Source organism: Wyeomyia smithii, chromosome 3 (assembly GCF_029784165.1).
Source record: "Wyeomyia smithii strain HCP4-BCI-WySm-NY-G18 chromosome 3, ASM2978416v1, whole genome shotgun sequence".
NCBI lineage: Eukaryota > Metazoa > Arthropoda > Insecta > Diptera > Culicidae > Wyeomyia > Wyeomyia smithii.
Window position 1 is genome coordinate 223226136 of NC_073696.1, and position 14788 is coordinate 223240923.

Consider the following 14788-nt stretch of genomic DNA (forward strand, 5'->3'; position numbering starts at 1 on the left):
TGATTTTTTTTGTAGTTTATATATTTTTGGAAGTACACTGGAGTGTTTTTTTACGCGGTTGATTGTACCGCGTTGAAAAAATCCGCGTAATTCACGAAAATCACAAAAATTAAATAAATCAGCTTTCCCAAGAACAGTGTTTTGTACTAGCATCTCAAATTAACCACACAGCAGGTTATACCCTAAAACGCTAGTAATTAATTTCAAGGTGTTCCCTCATACTACAAAGCCCCCAGATGTCCTTTTTTCAATTAGTGAACCAAATTGAAGCTTTCCTTTCCTTTCATTTTTCAAAAATGATTGACTTTCGTTAATGGAGTCAAAACTGTGCGAATGACATTCGATCCAAAACGAATTAAGTCCGTCACCCCAACGAAATCGGTTGTTGCACTTTACCAGAGGCTAATGTGATGTTCCAGTGAGGTTAGCTTTTTTTTTCATTTTAAATCTAATCCCCTACTGCGCGTTTTCAGCTTTTTGTTAGCACCTTTGGATTATGACTTTCATCTTTCACGTCAAGCGAAGTGGAAGAGAAAAAAAGTGACAGTTTGCTCTCCCATTCGAGGCATCAACCAATATTGCAAGATTGTTAAGCCGAAAAAACGCCCTATGTTTGTGTTAATGTAATTTTTTTCCTTTCTTGCGATGTCGGTTCTTCCATCGATGTTCAAAGAAAATTTTCCCGCGGCGGTAATAATGTGCTTTGGTTTGTTTTACATTCCATAAAGTAATTTTATGTGGTACTCTGTAAGTGTATTTGACATTCTTACTCGCTGTCACTTGTTATAGATATTGCTTTTCAATACGATTTCAGTCAGGTTTGGATAAAATGACTGCTGCTGAAAGAATGTTAAACTAACGAGCAGCTAGGCTGTCATTGCTATTTTGCTCCGCGGCATTATGAAACCCTTTTTGTGCAACAATAAATCCCGCGGCAATAATAAGAACAGAAGAGCAGAAGATAAGCGCTACGGGAAGATACAGCCGCTGCGTCGCGACCAGACACTGCGAACATCCGCCGTCATTATTTTTATTTTCGCCGAAATTTATCACACTTCCGTGGACGCGGCGTGCGATATCATCTTTGTCACCGGCCGGATAAATTACCGGCCGTCACCGCCGCCGCCAGTCAGCGGGAATCGCGGATTCGACGGAATTACAAAGCCCTTCCTAGCAGCGGATTCAGTTTTCTTTTGTTCTGTTCTGCTCATGAGAGGTTCGGTTGCCAAGAGAGGCAACTGTCAGATTCAATTCCCAGCGTTGCCCATTTTCACCAGATGGCTCTACCATCCTGCGGCTTGTGGAAATCATTGGGGTCGAAAGTCTTGGTTCGCTTTAGCAGTTCAAAGTGCTTGCTTACTTAATGCATACCGGCAAATTTCACAGGAACCATTAATGTGAATCGTTGCCACTGCTGCCGTTGTTCTCGTGTTGATGGCTAAATAAGACAAGATACATGAATAATTTTTCTGCAGAAACTCTTCACCACTTGCTCACGGCTAGCGGTTGGACAGTAGTGGAAAAACATTGTCGTGTATACAGGGGGGTTTGATTCGAATGTTAGAAAGCTGGGGAAAAGTTAATATTCGAAGGAAAGAACGGATTTCTTACTAATTGAATAGTTAAATTTTTTTATTAAAAAAGTTTTGTAACTGGATTCAGTTAAAGAAAATTACTAAAAACTGTATAAATTATTTAAAACAGTACAAATTTAAGTGATTTGAGAGAAAATAATAAAAAAAAATTGAGCCTTTTTCCACCTGATATACGCGTTGTTTTATTATTCACGTGTGCTCTGTTTAACAGGGTGCGGAAAAAAGGGCGAATATTTATGGTGTTTTATTCAAATATTGCAATAACAATATAGGCAATAAAATCAACATTTTCGAATTTAGTTCTACCCAAAAGGATGCTGGAAGCTAGAACAGGCCTTTCGAACGTAGTCCTCCGGCATTGACCGCCATGTGCGCTATGTTAGACTTTAGGGTGTTCTCACTAGGATAAGATTGTTTGCAGGCTCTTGCTTCAACATACGCCCAAATCGAATAATTCAACGGGTTAAGGTCCAGGCTGCTAGGAGGCCACAAATCTTTTGGCCAAAACTTGAAATTTTCTATCAGCCGGTGTTTGTACCGTGAGACCCTACACATTTTTAATAAAAGTGCCTTTTTTCGTCAAAAACCTTTATTTTGTTTTGATTATAGCTATAAATGCATAATGTCTAGAAACAGACCGATATATTACTTTTGAAGATAATTAGTCAAGGTTCAATCAATTGGTTTAAAGCGGCTACGTTGAAAAATTAGCTCTCAATTAATTATTTAAAAAAAAAACAATGTCAAATTATCTCTGGTTTCAGGCAATCTTTTTTACGTTTTTTTATATATCCAAATATTTTATATCAATAGGCAGGCCTGTTATTCTCCTCAATATGTAAAAAGAACAGAGTGGAGCAAACGAAGGATTTTCCAATTTCGAGATCCAAATCAAACAACGCAATCTACTTTTCTATCTAGATGCTCCCCTCATTTGATTTATGCTTAAGAGACATGCAGTAAAAGCACTGCAGTGATCCCTGTTGTGTAGTCATTGTGCGGTATGTCCTTTTGTGTGAGAGAGCTTACACGCGGTGTGTTTTTGCAAGCTTCTCATACACAAACGATTCGCTGCCAGCAAGTGCATCACTTAACCCACCAGTGTGAGAACATTTGTTTGCGCAGTGAAAGATAATCTCCTACACGTGATTCTCTAAGAAGAAACGACAGTCAATGGGCATCCTAGAAATTGCATTTTCAAGAAAATTTGTCGAAGAATCCAAAAAATATATCAATTTTTAGCGGCCGGCTTGCCAGATATGTTATTTTTGAATTTGAAAAATGAGAATGCGTTCTCTGGCAAATGAGTATACTGTGACTTCAATGTTAATGTTAAACATCAAAAAAATTTCATCCTGGATAATCGAGTTTTCCGGATAATTGAATCACAGAAAAGATATTCAAATTTGCGATAAACGAACATAAAATAAATATTTCCTTTTTTTATTTCACTTGTATTGATGCAGTCGCGTAACCAGAAATTATTTCTGAGGCGAAAAGGGGTGATTTCTTGAGAAGCATAAAAAACAAATTAGACATTGATTATTTTCACTTATTTGGAACATGTCCCAAACATGCCGGAAGTGACATGAATGGTAACAAATATGTCAGAAGGGATGGTAAAAGTAAACCCTCGGATTAAAAGTTGAAAACGAATACCAAATAAATAAAATCCTGGGTAATCGAGTCTCCGGTTAATCGGGACTCCGGATAATCGAGTACGACCTGTTATTGTGAAAAGTGTGTTTTGCTATTTACCTTCAATACAATATTTCACTACAATCTGTAGTGAGAAAAAAAGACATTTATTTACTTAACGAGAATCTATTTTTAGAGATAATTTCAATTATATTTATTTAGGTTAGAACCAAATTAACCCGGAAAGACCCGGGACGGAACCTTTTTTTGAAAATGGTTCTTCTTAAACTCAGAATACTATTCAAAGAAAATAGTTGCTCTAAGTTTTGATAAAGGTTCTGGGCCCCTCTCCGTTTGCGTGAGACGCAAATATGTCTGTGTTTTTTATGATTTTTTAAACAGATTGAGCAAACACTGAGAATTTTCATACGTATCAATTGTTTCATGTATCAAATCATGTCAGATCGATGAAAAATGGGAATTTGGAGTTTCTAAAATATTTCAGTACAAAATTACAAAACTACGTATTTTCATAAAAATTCAAATAACATAATCGTTCTTCAAGTTTTTAGCTCTATATTTTTGAAATGAGGTCTCCTGAATCCATACGCGATGAAATATTTATACTAGTATGCAAAGACTTTGAGAATACCACAGTACGTATTTTCATAGAAACCTCATTTTCTCAGTCTTCCACGGTTATTTCAGCTCAGCTCTTCAATTTCCATGCTCTACATTTTGAGAGTAACGTTTTATGAATCCAAACATGGTGAAATATTTATGCCAGCATGCACAAATTCCCAATTCGGCCGTGGCAGTGCTGAGAACGACCATTTAAAAAAAACCGTGCCGGGTCTTTACGGGTTAATGAAAATTGGCAACTCTCCGATCAAAATTTATATATATCCTGAATTCTTTTGGTAATTTCCCTTCAAATTCAATTATCCATAATATCCATAATCGAAAGACAGAGATATTAGCAAAACGGAAATAACAAATGTAAGCGAATCAGAATAAACTTGACTTTACTTCTACTTTTATACTTTAAAATGCTTCAGTCGTTACTCATAATACCTCTGATTCATAACTGTTTTTATAGAAAATTGTCGCTGGAACACGACAGAAATAGAACACGATGAAATTATTAAATTTGTGGTCAAAATATACTTGGTTGGCGAAAAACGTATTTAAACTTTTCAAATGTCTTCATAGTCTTCATTGTTCTATAGTCTTCATTTTTAATCCAATCACAGTAGCAACAGGATGATTTACTAAAAAACCGGATCGACAAGTAGCAAGCAGACTTGCCGCAATGAAGGCGATGATATTAGCGCTTTGTTTTTTTAGCGTTAATGATCTCATTTCCCCACAATTTCCTCGTCTTCATCTCTTTACTGTGTTTATATTGCCTTCATATTGTGACACACCAATTTATTTATCAAACAAATTTCTCAAGTTGTGCGTAGTTGCAATGATCTAACGATTTAAATTGTATTACACTTACTAAACGACTTAAAAACAACCAACAAATTTTAAGCATTATTCAAACTCCTTCGATAGTTACAATACGATCGTATTTAGTGAAAAACAATTCTAGCGTCACTTTTAATTGCTTGAAATAAATGTAGAACTGCATATTTCATACTTTATAAGATAAAACAAAATCAGCATTGCTTGAAGAACGTGTTTGTGGCCTTGAGAATGGCTGATTGTAATTTGTACTTGACAAAAGGAACGAAACAATTCATTTGAGCTAGTGTATTTCATAAAAGCTCTGCCGCTTGTCCGTGACCGGCTTGTACGCTCGATGCCATTTTAACAACGAGTTTGTTGACAGTTGACGGAAAACTAATGCACCTCGCGTGCAACGTTCGTCTTTATACCTAAGTAAAACAACGTGCAGCGCAGCACAACCTTTTTTTACTTTTTTTCATAAGACCATGTGCGTGGCCCCGCCCACTCGTCGCGTTAGTCCTCTCTGTAGATATTGAAGATAATCGCACGAGTTTATTTCATCACATCATCTTTCATTTGTCCGCTGACTTTCGCGCGATCGGTCACAGTTCACATTTATTTTTCATGTTTCCCGTGATAACGCTGTGTAGAAATTAACCCAACCTTTCTTTTAAGGAGAATCACTTGCTTTCAATTGAAGCAGTAATAAGTTTTTTACATCTGAGTACTATACAGGACACGCGAGTTTACTTTCAATAGCAAAAATCAAAACAATTTTGAATTAGCCGTACTTAAAAAGTCAATTGAAAGTTTTGTAAATAATTACCTATATGTATGACATACTAACATATATGCAGAATGCGATCAGTTCGAATGAGTTTTTCAACTTCTCGTGCGAACGTGTCTGGATGCAAATAGAATAAAGCTAAACTTTTTGAGATTACCAACCAAAAAGCACATTGATAATATTAAAGCGTTTATTTGTGATGTTTGTTCGCAAATCGGGCTGGTGAGTAATTTACATCAGTTACGTTGTTTAACAATTTCGAGTTGCACAAATCAAAGCCCATGTGCGTTACTCATAGAAGAGTTATTGAATTTTAATAAAAAAATAGTAGACTCATTTATGAAACACTTTCAACAATGCTTTTGTTAAAACCAACTCAACAAAAAATTGTGTTATATAACAAATTATTGAGCTATAGTACCGTAATCTGTAGTTGCAGGAATCCGTTCAATAGCAGCTTTCAAGAAATGAATCAACGAAATTGTTTGTAGGGATGTGTGCGTATTCTTCGTCAGTTATGCGGTAGTGTCTTAGGTACACGTACAACTTCATTCTATTTCAACAGTTTTTTTCTTTAAAATGCAACTCGAGTTTTGCTTATTCCTACAACCTCAGCGATAAGTGTTTTCCGACTAAAATTTTCTTAGAAACACAATGAAGTGATAAAATTCGAATCAAAATATACCCATTCGCCAAAAAATGCAAGTTAATTTTTCAAATGCAAAAAGAGTAAAAGAGCTGAAAACCGGATCGACCAGTAGCAAGTAGAAATTTGCATGAAATTTGAAACCAAAATGTAGTCATTCACCGAAAACTGCAAGTTAATTTCTCAATCGCAAAAAGAGCAAATTTGGCAACACTGCCAATTAAAATTGATGTTTTTTTCTGGATTTTCTTCTTCATTTTCTTTAAAAATAATGTACCAGTTCTCCCAGATGGTCTCGAGGTAGGAGTAGGCCCAACAAGCCAGTTGTCGTAGGTTCAAGTCTCGGCTCGAGAGAGACTGTTAGTGTCAGTAGGATCGTAGCCCGCAATTGTCCTGTACACTAAACAGTCGGCTTCGAAGTCTGTGTATTCAATAAACAGAAGGTCGAGTTCCCGACCGGAATTGTAGCTCCCTAAGGCTTTGCTTTTACCAGTTTCTTTCTAGTCATTTAGACAAAAACCAATGCTGTTATTTTGCTGTTTTTGAGATGAAGCGGTACATAATTTGACTACCACTTTCAGATATCAGTGCATCACCATTAACGCTAAGACATACTCGATATTATTCTGCTTTGTGAAATATACTAAAACCATGCCAAAACCGTTTTCGTAGAATCACCGTATTGAGCTCAGTTGTTGTCCGATTTAAGATCTGTTTTTTACAGATGGCTAAGAAGATGCTAATATGTGGACAAACTCTTAGAATTTTGATGTTTGGTCTTAAACAAAATGGCGTCGAAAAAACATCGAAAATTTCCGAGTTCTCGAAAATTCAAAATGGCGCCATTGTTGCCCCTAAGTTGATATATGATCAAACTTGGGGAAATTTGGTTTTGCATCAAACTTCATTAAAAAAATCATACATAGAAGCCATGGCAAAAAAATTGTTGCACTGTGCAATCTATGAAACACAATTATGCTATAAAAGAACATCTCGAGAACAAGAATATAACAACACAAGTTTGCAATTGCGCTTTTAGTACTCTTATATGACAACTGTCATTGTGAATTCTTTTCTAACATGGTTTGTGTGTTACTTGAGTATAACATATTCAGTGATCTTGTCTTAAGCTACATAAATATTTAGGAATCTAAGGCCTAGGCTATCCTATTTTACTTATAGATAATTTTCGAACAGAATACCTAATTTATTATTGTTTGCTATTTCTCATATTGTTTTCAATGTGTTTGCTGAAACTCTATGCCATGACGCGTTGCCATAAAATAATTCTTCTAGATAAATCAGTTTACAAATTTTGCATTCTAAACTCACGAACAAGGTGAAACCTCATTAAATCCAAAAATGGCCGACTTCGAGTCACCACTTCGAATTTTCGAAAGCACAAGACTCGGAAACAGTTAATGCGTTCCCTGTGAAAATGCTATTTTATGTTTGCTGTGGTGAAGCAAACATAAAATAGAGTTTTCATAGGGAACGCAATTAGTATTTCCGAGTCTTGTGCTTTTTAAAATTCGAAGTGGTGACTCGAAGTCTGCCATTTTTAGACTCAATGAGGTTTCACCTTCAGAAGAATGAAGAATCAAGAAGAGAGAATTTTATAATCTGGATAAAACTGGCAAACATATAGAAACACTAGAAGATTTTGGTATTTAATTGATAATAATATAGAGTTAAAAATGAAAGCTCACCGTCAAGCAATCATTCGAATTTGTAGCGTTGGGGTATTAGAAACAGTCATCGATGGACTTATAGTATAATAAATAGGACACAAAATTATTTATAGTAAAGAATCTCCAGTGTCCTTTCAGTGTTTAATTACAGAATCGGTGGTGAGGACACTGTGTTTTCGTATGTTTTGGTACTTTTTTGTTAGTTTGCAGCCTCATCTTGACTAGCAGCTGTAGCACAAAACATTATATTTCTAATGAAAGTTAGTCTAACTGTGATAGCGTGCATCATTCTATATCACATGAGCTACTAACCTATCTTCTAGCACCGTACAGCAAGTTCAAAATTTCAACACCGTACTACCAAGTTTTAAGCTTTCGTATTCACTTTTAGAATCTGGAAATTTCAATCAATTTCATTTTCATTTCAAAGCAGACGATAGAAAATTTTAACTTTTTATGCATAGGTAATTTACTTCTGAGCACGTTTTCCGTTTTCAATTTTCAATCTTCTTTTTATTTTATCTCAGTTGACTTCTAGTTAGGTTGACTGGCGATGGTCACTGGCGCGTCAGGTGGTTAAGGACACTGTGTGCGAACGAAGTGTTATGCTAGGGACATACCGTCATTGTGTTTGAGAGTGTTGGTGCGATGAAACGAATGGGTTGCGGTTCGAGATTATTTTTTAAACAACTATAACGGTTAGCTAATGGCAAATTAGAAAACTGTTACGAAGAACACTATTAAAATGAAAATTGCTTGTTATCAACCGGCAATTTGTTGTCTAAGATCAAACAAATCATTCGCATTTGACAGCACATCTGGACTCATTATTTAAATCACACCTACCCTAAATGGAAATCCTGCGCACGGCTCTGGTGGAAGAAGTCTGCCTTCAGCTGTGAGAATCAGACTGCTAGGTACGTGGAGCCAACCTGCATATGCTGAACGTAAAATAAACACACACTTTTCATAAGTTAAAAAAAAAGAATAAACCCCGTACTGGTGCAATGACAAATAACAAAAACCACACGCATGGTTGTAGAGTTTGCTTCTGGTGTTTGATTTTTTTTTATTTCCGTACAGGGTGAGAGCGCCTCCTGGATAACATATAACTATACGAAAGCGTAAATTTTAAATTGATTGAGAAATAAATGTCAAATTATACCATGAAAAACTGTTCATTGTTAATTCCATGGGGATCAAAAATCTCTTCGATTGATTTCATGAGCAAAAGTAAGTTCACATTGCAATACTGTTCGAAGCATCAGAAATGTGGCTCAAGCAGCACAACATTTGAGTATGTAAGTTGCTTTTTATCACGTAACGTGAAGATTGCCACTGAACAATGTCCCACTTGCTCTGCTCGGTCCATGCTGTTGACGATGTAGGTACTTCTACTTGCAACATGTTTTCTCTGCCGCCACGCACGTAGGAGCACCAGTTTCATTTGCGCGCTTTTTATTTTAAATTTAGAAAATGAAAAATGAAAATTATACCCTAGAGAGTATCACGAACCAAACGTAAAGGCATTATCTTCGGACGCCTGTGTGTGCTTGTCGGTGCGCACCCGGACCGTCACGGAACGGGACAATCCGTACGTCTACACTGCTTGTTCCTGTCTCCGTGTCGAAGAGACAACAAACGGTGCGAAGCGAAAGCGGTAGCCATCTGGAAGCGTTAAACACGCGACGATCCTTGCGATATCACCTCCTCGGGCGAATTGAAGAAAAGTGTTGCTGCTTGCTGCTGTCCCGTTCTGCGAATTGTACGCGTAGCTGGTCGTAGCTTATATTCACGAAAATTGGAGTCCCACGACTCTGGTAAACTCTTCCAATAAACACCGACCGAAGCTCACCCTTTTTGCGTTCCGGCAGAGCAGAGCAGAGCGGAGACTAGCCAGGCTTGGTTTAACAGGATAATGCGCAGGATGATGGTGTGTCATCAAAAACTCATAAACAGAATGTTTGCTTGTTACTGCAAGCAGCTACTGAGTTGTCACAGAGTAGAACGGAATAACACAGTAGCGGCCGGGCAAGCTGGATAAATCCCAGCAGAGTTACCGGTGGAATCCTGCAGGGAAGGAGCGCAAATGTCATAAACATTCATGAAAATAAATTTTAATATTGTGTCAATTTGAAACTACACAAGAGTTGGATTAGAGCTTTGGGTGTGGTGAGCGGGTGGTCGGTGTATCGGGACGATCGGGAACTGGTGACCGCGGGGACGCAGGTCTTTGGTCTCCACTCGAACATGCATGATAAACTAACTTTGTTGATGCATGCAGTCGAACGTTATGCGGAATAATGTGGTCTAATGAATTTTACTTGCTGTGCAAAGTTATAAATTGTTTTACGATTCCTAAAGTTTCCACAATAAAATGCTATCTGGCTCCATAGCTCAGTTGGTTAGAGCGTCGTGCTAATAACGCGAAGGTCGTGAGTTCGATCCTCTCTGGAGCCAAGCTTCTTTTTTGTGGGTTAGCTTTTACTTGACACAGGGCTCTTTTGATTTTAACTACGGCAGAATAATTACCAAGAATTTGACAAAACCATGAATTTGGTGGTTTTTTGTTGAGGTTAATGATAATAAAAATTAAATAATTCATTTTCATAGTTAAATGAGATAATAGAATAAACGAATGAACAAGAAAAGCTGGTTTATAATATTCTTCTCTATAGATTTTTTGCGCATTTACCTCAAGGCAATTTGATTTTGTTCTGCTCATTCTATAGCATAAATAAAGAGAGTCAAGTTAGAGCAAAAATTATGGCAAAGGAGTAGTCAAACGTTGTAGAATGTGTTTATTATATATTTTTTTAAATTCTTTGTTTGTAAAATTGATGTTCTTTAGATACTTTGTCGCAGGAAAGAGCAAAAATGATTTTTGATGACTTTTCAAGACGTTTCCAATAACCGAATTCTAAAGACATTTTTTCGTATTCCATTTTTTTTTTAGTTTTAAACCATAGTTCGGGTTTCGAATTGATTAAATTTAATTCAGGAATTAATGATTTTCGACAATATGTCAGAAGGTTTTTTTTTCTGCAAAACGTAAATAATTAAATTCTAACATAGGAACTTAATTATTTTTCCGGCTCCAAAATGTTAACCCCAATCGAAAAACGCAGTTTCACCCAATCAACAGTTGAAAGCATGCAACGTTCCGGATGGGTTGCTCATCAAATAAAGATTCATCAATTTCCAAGTCGCAATCGTAAATAGTCTAGAAGGCAGAAAGGGGAAAACCCGTACGTGAACATAAAAGCATAAATTATCAATTAATTTCGGATAAAATATACATAATTCATGCCCCCTCGGTGGCTCCTCATATCCTTCAATTACAGCGGACGCGTGAGGATTTTCGCATTGGCTTTATTCCTTCGGCTCACACACTTTGCTGAACGGCAGCATTACAAAAACCGTACGCATGTGGCAAAATGCATCATCATCTCCATCATAGTAGAGGCATTATCCTACCACTTGCTGCGAAAGGAATGGCTATGTACCAACAAATCCCTCGTAGAAGATTCTGCTGTAGCGCACGGCGGCGGTAAGTACAGTATTCCAGTCAGCTCGACTGATGCTGTCCTGTGTGTGCCCCAGTTGGACGTGGCTGCCGGTAATCATGATTGATGCTCTTGATGAGTTTTGCGAGTGTACTCGTGTGCGCCAATATTATTATGGCATACACATGATACAGTTCTATAACCAGCTTTCTGTTCTGTTTGGGCACATGTTTTGTGTTGGTAGTTTGGCACCAGAACTAAGTCTACTGTAATATCCTACGCGTTTATCCGCTTTCTCGTCCTCATTTGTTGACGAACGCGGGTGTGGCCAATCCGATTCAAAAGCTAGCATGTTAAAGAAATCGTAATACCTTCAACAGCCCTCTGGCTACGCGTCTGTTCGCACTATCGTAATCAGTTATAGGGGAAACAGTGGTTTTCCGGACGACCGTTCCTGCGTTTAGCTTAACTGATGGATCACCCGGATACTCTCAAAGGCTCCATCCGTTGCGTTCCGTCGACTGTTTCGACACTTTATCCATCAAGCAACCTTTCATCGATAGCCAGCAACAGATTGACTGAGGAAGCAAGTAACGTATGAAGTGCTGAAAACGAAATCTGGTACGAGGCAATTTTGACTTATGCAACAGACAGCAGAAGCGTCTGTCGTTGGACTGGAACAGCGGTCTACAGGTTCCAGCAGGGGAGAAATTAACCGAGCCTGATTACAGCTACCATTAGGCAGACATTAATATTAATTGTTTTCCATCTGTGCTCGGCAGCAACTCACTTGAAAAGCCATTGGCAGGTAGTAACGATTAATTCATTTCCTGTTGCTTTTGGGCGAACGAAGTAAAAATTTCAACAATTTAAATATTTAAATGGATTTTCTCTCAACACGACTACCGCAAAGAACTGACATGGATAAAATGTCATGACATTTACCACTGTCATATGAAATTAATTTTCGTCAATCGACGCTAGGTCCTTTCACTTTCCTTTGTCCTTTCTTTCAGAGTGGTTGGGATAAGGGTATCACATCGGATATTGCCAATATACATCACCCGAATCCGTAATAATCTTCGCCGTTCACAGAGGGAGCCAACAAGAAAGAAGAAGACATCTAAGGCGACACGAGTAAAAACGTCGCTCGTCGTGTCGTTGTTAGTTTTCTTTTCTAGCAACAAAGCTGCTTCAGAAGAAATTGACACTGGCACCGAAAGGAGGAAAGAAATCCCTCGGATGAGTTTGGTTGAGGGTGAAGAATGAAATGAAATGTCAATAGTTTATTCGATTCCGCTTCGATTAACTTGGCAAGGGTTAACGATTTCCAAAGAAGCAATACGTTGAACAGGAAAAAGTTGTCTCGACATGGTAAGCAATGTATTGTTAGATTGATTTCCTTGCGCGAATTGAAGTGACTATTGTTAGCGTTCTACAGAATTGTCCTGATTTCATGACGAAGAACTTTCATTTGTTCTAAAAAGGTTGCAGTGGTAGCATTCACATTCGTTTTTATTATTGAAAACAAAGTTATAGCCTGTAACCCGTCACAGGATTTTGTCGCAAAACAAAATGGAAACGGAAAATTAGTAAGAAAAAACAGGAGATTTAAACCTCTTTCATTGGTGATACCTTTGAAAACTTTAAGTAATTAAAATATAATGTAAAATATAAAAAAATGGGCGCTGTGAAAATTTTTCGCAGCCCCGAAATATAACGAAAAGATGAAGAATACAGTCTCTCTACAATTATGGGTCAGTCAACGTGTTGCCTAAATGTTAAAAAATGACTATAAAATAGGAAAAGTTATCAACTACGAATGTTTTACTATCTATTTCTGTGTTCTGATGTATACTTTCGATCGACAATTAGTTTCACTGCAGCTGATGTGTGTAAATCGGTTAAGAAGAAAAATAGTACTTGCTTAGCAAAAGACGCAATTATGGGTCACTTTGGGCCTTCAAGATCATATAGTTTATAAAACCATCAAAATCCATCACAAAAGTTAGTTTATTGTTGTAAAAGCTTGATAATAAGTTATTTTATTCAGTCTTGATGCACTATCATGTAAAAGTAATAAAAATAGCCAAAATATGGACTTATTTTCCAACGGATTTCCTTCGGTTCTTGCAACAATCGATTTAAAAATGATCCACACATACGTCCAAACTTCGAAAATTGGAATTTGATTATGCGAATACAATAGGTACTATTGAAAACTGCCAAGTCTTGTTGAAATGCAGGTTTCGATCAGGATTGGTCACTTAGTGCTTTCTGTCCCTAGCACGGTTGAAAGAATTATATAGCTAGTAAATCGAGCATGCATTCTTTGGGCTATATAGGAGTCCCTGCTCAAAACAATCAGTTCACTAGTAGATGGCCACTGGGACGGTCCTAAATAAGTAGCAGCGGTTAGCAGCAGTAGCCGCAGCGGCAGTGTCAAAATTTTTAAGTGGTTGAAACAGCTTTCTTGTGATAACAGCAGTATTATCACAAGAGTGTCTTATTTCTACTGACGGAAACAGCACAGAAATGCAATCCGACAATAAATCAAACAACAAATTTCCCTTTTGAGGACAAATTAAATACTTAGTTTGAAGAGTTAATATTCTCTCGTTAATTTATTACACTTAATTCTGAATGTCGGAACGCCTAGACGGTCGTAAACTCGACGTCATCTCACAGTCGCAGCACGAACTGAATTTTCTTTTCCTTCAGCAATATGCAACACCCAACAGCAGCATAAGAAAATGTTGCGTAATTAAGGTTGCATCTTCTATTATCTACTTCCATGCGACACTGAAACGCACAATCAAGCTATAAGGAGTTATATATATATATATTAGGGTGGGGAATCGTTATATAGAAAAAACGAAACTTGATAGCAGAAAGCCAGAACCAAGTTTTTTTTGTTCTATTTGGAGCCCCAAACAATCCTAAATTTATCGGAAATCGATTGGTTTTGTCTCCGCTTGGCGCATTGCTATTGAAATTTGTATGGAGATTTGTATGGAAAAATCAACGTTTTTGCATTTTCCATTCTAAAGAGCTCAAAGCGACTCAAACCATAGGTTTCATGACTTCAAATGGCATAGGTTTTTTATGACTAACAACTTGGCCGAAAACATCAAAGAGCTAGGGTGTCCCAAAAAATACTGGAGCTGTTCAAAGTTGAGTATGCCAACACTGCCAGTGTACCGGCGTCAGTCAGATTTCCATCTGAAGTAACCTCTGAAACACGTTGTAGATTCTACCTATGCCTAGAAAATTGACCTGAATTTGTTTGTTTGATCCAGCTGAGTGTATAAACTCGTTACGGCAGGTTATTTCTGGCGCCTACTACTGGCGCCGGTACATTGATAATGTTGGCAGAAAACAAGATTTTCTGCATTTAAATCGACATACTGAACTTTGAACAGCTATAGCTCATCGTAGGGACATCCTAGCACTTCAGTGTCCTCTGCAAA

The 14788-nt window shown here is 37.4% G+C and overlaps 1 protein-coding gene and 1 non-coding gene across 13 annotated transcripts in view; one reads left to right on the top strand and one right to left on the bottom strand.

The window, feature by feature from the left end:
* The window catches only part of LOC129732265 (protein winged eye), a 674761-nt gene that overhangs the window by 221897 nt on the left and 438076 nt on the right, over positions 1-14788 (bottom strand). The gene's annotated exons all lie outside the window — the stretch shown is intronic.
* On the top strand, positions 10199-10272 carry Trnai-aau (transfer RNA isoleucine (anticodon AAU)). Its single transcript has one exon. It is a non-coding gene; the product is annotated as a tRNA-Ile (tRNA).